Source organism: Plecotus auritus (genome assembly GCF_963455305.1).
Source record: "Plecotus auritus genome assembly, chromosome: 9".
NCBI lineage: Eukaryota > Metazoa > Chordata > Mammalia > Chiroptera > Vespertilionidae > Plecotus > Plecotus auritus.
In genome coordinates, this window is record NC_137783.1 from 107494514 (window position 1) to 107500513 (window position 6000).

Here is a 6000-nt window from a genome sequence, read left to right on the forward strand (position 1 = left end):
TACTAATAAATAGCATATACAAGGTATATGAAATACTAAATTATATTTCAGCACAATACAAAGTAATGCCTCCTAAGTTTAGACATGATTCCCATACATCTAGAAGCATTTTCCTGCTCCTGGCCTTTGAACTATTGTCATACATTTTACTTTTACAACTGTAAAATGTCTATTTAGGTCATCTATTTCTTTCTTTTTTTAATTTTATTGATTTCAGAGAGGAAGGGGGAGAGAGAGAAAAATAGAAACATCAATGATGAGAGAGAATCACTGACTGGCTGCCTCCTGCACCCCAACCTGGGATCGAGCCTGCAACCTGGGCATGTGCCCTTGACTGGAATCCAACCCGGGACACTTCAGTCCCCAGGCCGATGCTCTATCCATTGAGCCAAACCAGCTATGGTCAGGTTGTCTATTTCTTAATCATATTGTTTTTTTATACTGAGTTGTATGAATTTAATTCAGCCATTGCTATTTTGAATATTCCATAATTCTTAATTGAGGTGGATTCTCACCGATTCCATATGGGAGAGGAGAGAAAGGGAAGGGGCAGGCAACTGTATGTGTGAGAGTCACTTATTAGTCAAAGATTGTATTTTTCATATACCTCACCCATGCCTCTAAGTTCTCAAGTTATTCCAAGAGCATGTAACAGTTAAAAAAAACATATTCATATATATTATCTAATATGATGCTTTCAGCACATATTAATTGGCTGATACAGCGAATATGGTCCCATTTTAGTGGTGAGAAAACTAAATGGTGCAATGACTGCTATAAACACTTATTAGGAAAGGTGGGATGAAGCGCTAATCTTCTGCACTGAATTCAGTGCATTATCTTAGATTATAATTTTTAAAATTCATTTATTTTTATTTTTATTTTTTAATTTAATTATTTTATTTTATTTCTGTTGTTCATTCTTTTGTTACTTATTTCTAACAATAATCACAATACATTCTCATGAAAGAACATTTGAATAATTCAAAATCTATAAATTAATCAGAATCTAGCTGCCCCATCAGTATCTTCTATTCAAAGGCAGTGCACCTTGTTTCTTAGGCAAATACACACCAACATCCATACTCAACTGGACCAATTATTCTATGAGCATGTAAGATATCTTTTTATTTCTTTTTTATTTTTTAATTGTTTGAAGTATTACAAATAGTAGTACATGTGTCTCCTTTTTTTTTCCCCATTGACCTCCCCCCGGCCTCCCCTTCCCCCCAGTACATGCCTTTACCTGCCCCCCCACCCAGTGTCTTTTATCCATTGGTTATGCTTATATGCATGCGTACAAGTCCTTCGGTTGATCTCTTACAGCCGCCCCCCCCCCAACCTCTTCTGCCTTCCCGCTGTAGTTTGACAGTCTGTTCAATGCTTCTTTGCCTCTGTATCTATTTTTTCCCCCCATTTCTTTCCTTTAAAAAATCTTGCCTCTGCAGACTAGAAATAAACATATAATAACAAAAAATGTTTGAGTCCCAATTTCCATGTCCAACAGTTCTGAGTCCCCATTTCAATGTCAAACAGTTCCTTAAGTGTACATGTCGGCAATGATATCTGGATAGTGGACACATGGTGGCAATGCAGGTCCGACCCTCTCTGGTTTGGTCCTAGGCAACCTGCTGTGTCGCACAGCTGCTGACTGCTAGCGTGGCAAGGCGTCGTCAGCGTCTTCCATCTCTGGACTGTTTCTCCTCTTGTCTTCGTGGTTGGAGCAGACCTGTCAATTCCTCTCTGTTGCAGGAATCCACATGGTCTTGGACTTGTTTTCTGAAAATATACAAACATATTCTCGACCAAAAGTTAATAAAGGAATCTTTTCTATATAATTGATTTGGGATCCTTTTTATTTTTGCCCAAATGATTTTCCTTTGTCTTATTTAGACACCATGTGTGTTTTTCATGGGTGTCTTGCTGTTAGCATTACAAATGAAAACTAATTTTGTAAAGTAAAAGTTTTCTAGATGTAATTTACTTATAGGTTATTTTTCCTTACATGATATTACCCTACTATCCCCCCTTTTTTGATTAATGGAGGCTTTTGTAAATTTTATAATGCAGTCTTGATAACTTTAAATTTTAATTTTTTGCACAAAAATATGACTGCTTTAGTTTCATTGCATGTTCAGGAATTTTAGCATGAGATGAACTACCAATAGAAATTTTAGTTACCACATTAGGAACAGCTTTTTGTCCAGTACAATTAAATTTTCTTGAATATTCACTTATTTCAATTAGCCTATTTAAATTAATCTGAAAACTTGATTATTATTTTACTGTCAAATTTAATATTCTACCAACAATCTTAATTTACCCTGTAAATATTAGTCGAAAGGATTATTTGCATTCTTGAGTAGGCCCTGAGCATTCCTGGTGCTAGGCTGGATTTAGATATAGGGCAGCTGCTGTCGGCCAAGTCTCTGTCTATTACCTGGGTCCCAATCTGAGCTGGGCCAAGTCACTGTCTGTCACCTGTGTCCCGATCTGAGCTGGGCGTGGGAAGCAAAGCAGCCATGGGGGCAGGAGACCTCCCTCAGACGGGGTAAGGGTTCAGGCCCCTGCAAGGTTGGGGGGGTGAGGGTCTGTGCCCCACCTCTGTTAATCCCCAAGTTCTCTCCTGATGGCCCCTCTGCGACTGTGCCTGTCTTAGGTTGTTCCTTCCCTGAGGAATCTTACCCGTCTCTGGCTAACCAGTCATCCTCCGGGGCCAAGCAGGGTGATGTGAGGTTCAGTTCTGTCTCCTTGGTAGCCTATGACCCCGTGGCCTCCACGCCCAGCACCTGCCTTGGGATCCCCTGGCCTGCTGGCGGGGCCCCAGCACTGATCACATATCTCGGGGAACTCAGGTTTCTTCTCCAGGGAGGTCCCAGCTCACACGATTGGGCGAGAGACAGATCCATGGTACCAGCCACCACGAGGCTTCAAGCTCAGCATCAACAGGAAGCTCAGGCAACAGCTGAGGGCAACTGGATTGTGAGAAGAGGGTCCCTCTTGGCACAAAAGGCAAGAGGGGCCAATACAGAATGCTCAAGTGCCTTCCCAGCGCCTTAAATCCTTCTGAAAGGGATTATATCCTTTCATGTCCTTTTTTTTAAAATTGCTGCCAAACATTCCAAGAATTAGTTTGTAAGTTTGTTTGGGATAATTGTACAATATGCTGTTGTAAAATATCTAAAATTATAATGACATTGTAGAATAATATCATGTAAGGATATTCTTTGCTCTAGGCCATGGCAATTCAATTTCAAACTGGCTGTCAATTTCTTTTTGTAACTTTATTTAAACTTTGTCAGGAGAGAGTGAGGGTAAGGGGGAGAGATCAACCAAGGGACTTGTGTGCATGCATATGAGCCTAATCAATGGACACAGACAACAAGGGGGTTGGGCATAAGTGGGGGGTGGGGGGTTATGGGGGAATAATTCATTTTTTTAATGGAATTTTCTGTAGAATGGTGGGATAGGAAACATTTAAAGGAGTTACTAGATACTTATTGTTTTATTTGTCATTCCAGCAAAAGGGTGTACTATACTTAAGAATGTCAAGAAGGTTGAGGTAAAGAGCCAGAAGAAAAGACAGAAAAAAGCATAAGCCATGGATTATATACATCTTCAACCACGAATGCTATGCCACCTACATTACTGGTTGCTACAGCTGCTGTTGGAAAACCAAGCTGGAGAAAAAGTCTAGATGTGGACCCTGCTGCTGCTCTTGGGTACAGAGAGATGGAAAGGAGCTGGACCTCACTTCCTGAGATGTGGGGAACATGGGCTGGTCCCCGCCACCATGAGGGCTCATTATCTCCAGAACCGGGCATGCTTGGGCTCTAGTTCTCCCAGGAAAGGTCTGCCGCAATTCTGGAGCCAAAGTTAACCTTACTGAAACCTGTGCTTGTGTTCTTCCACTTTTACTCTTCACTTCTCCTTTCCTTGCCACCTCTCTTATCATTCATTTATTCACTCACTCACTTTTGCTTTATTCACTCAGTGAACCTTGAAGAAAAAGTGAAGTTTAAGTACATTTAGATGATTTTATCTAGGGATTACAGGAATGTCTGAATATTTATTTTTCTCTTCATTGTGAGTTTTCCGAAGGAGCTCTGCTTATGAGGAAAAAAACAAAACAGCAAGTGGGAAACAAGGTGTTCTTTTATTTATTTTTATTATTTGTTAATATGCTTTATTTTCACTTATTGCTTATAGAGAGAGAGGAAGGGAGAGGGAGAGAGAGAAACATTGATTGGCTGCCTCCTGCATGCACTCTGACGGGGGATTGAGCCTGCAACCTGGACATGTACCCTGATCGGGAATCAAACCAGTGACCTTTTGGTGCATGGAATGACACTCAACCAACTGAGCCACAGCAGCCAGGGCAAGGTGCTCTTTTATTGATCAGGTTAATGCCTAATTTTCCCTAAAGAAGAACTCGTAAGGCTGAGTGGTGGCATGTGGCCTAGCCTCATTGAGGGCCTGTTTCTTGCTCTAAGACATAAATTGGTACCCCCTGGTGGGCGATATGGTGTAAGAGATGAAAACATGAGCATACTGAAGTGAGAAGAGGTGGCCATTTCATGTACCTTCACTTATTTGCAAACTTGGTCCAGCTAGGGTCTAAGATTTTGACCAACTGGATAACTAACTTTTTATGCCTGAAATGGGGAGCACAAGGAAAGGGGTGGAAATAGGAAGCTTTCCTGGATTAGGCAGAGTGTTCTGTCCCCTGTATCTTTTCTGCCCAAATATCTGGCTTCTATGCTAGTGACTGGGGATAACAGAAGTGCTTCAGGCATCGTTACCACTCTTAAGGAATTCACAGAGTATTGGAGGAAGAGACAAATACACACACTATGTCAGTATGGTGAGAGAAGTGCTATAATTTTGAGTGTATGTGTGTGTGTGTGTGTGTGTGTGCCCACATGCATGCCTGCACGCTAATATGCAACCAGATGTCAGTGGAACGGTTGAAAGTAACTTTATTTAGAAGGGGAAAGTTGATTAAGATTTATATAGGTAAAGAGTAGGGGATGGAAAAAGAAATGGCATTGGAGGAGGAGTCAAGGGCATTGGTGTGAAGTTTATTTTAGGTGGAGCAGGGGATGTAAATGAAGTGATGGGAAATGAGGCCAGAGTGGAAGATGGGACAGATGTGTGGTTTTTAGAATTTGACATCTATCTGTAAGGAATAAACTGACCCCGAAGATTCCAAGCTAGAGATGTTGTCTGAGCTATGTTTTGGAATGATTATTTGATCGTATGGGGGATGCATCGGAAGGGACATAACTAATACAGGGTGACATCTGTGCTTTCAAAGGAGCTATGCTTACGAGAAAAAGAAACTAGCCCGTGGGAAACAAAGTGCTCCTTTATTATTGGTCAGGCTGATGCCTGATTTTTCCGAGTGAAGAACTCTGATAAGCCTGAGGGATGGTATGTGGCTCAAGGTAAGAGATGTTGGTGGCCTGGATTCGAGAAGTGATGGTAAAAATGGAGAAGAGCTAATTGATTCAACATATATTATGTGGGATGCGGTTGTAAGTCACATGAGAGCTATAAAGAAGGACATAGAGGGAAAGATAAAGGGAGGCTTCCTGGGAATGATGACATTTAAGGCAATGTGGCATTGTTGAAAACTCCCTGGACCAGAGCCTGGGGGTGTTTGGCTCCTAATTCCAACTCTGCCCTTGGGCTGGTTATATGAATTGAAGTAGATAATTCTCACGGCCCCATTTCTACTCAGGGGAAGGAGTAGAGCTTAGAGCATAAGAGCTAAGATCTTGGCTCTGGGAAAGATGGCCTGGATTCAATTTATGGCTTCACCACTGACTACCACCAAATTGGAGCTTTACCGCTGTGGGAACTTGGGCAGATTAATTAACATTCTGGTGCTTTAGATTCCTCAATAGAATAAGGGAGATGATAACAATAGTCCCCATCAATAGGATTTCTTGTGAGGATAGAAGAGATAATATGTGGAAAACACTTAGAATTGGGCTC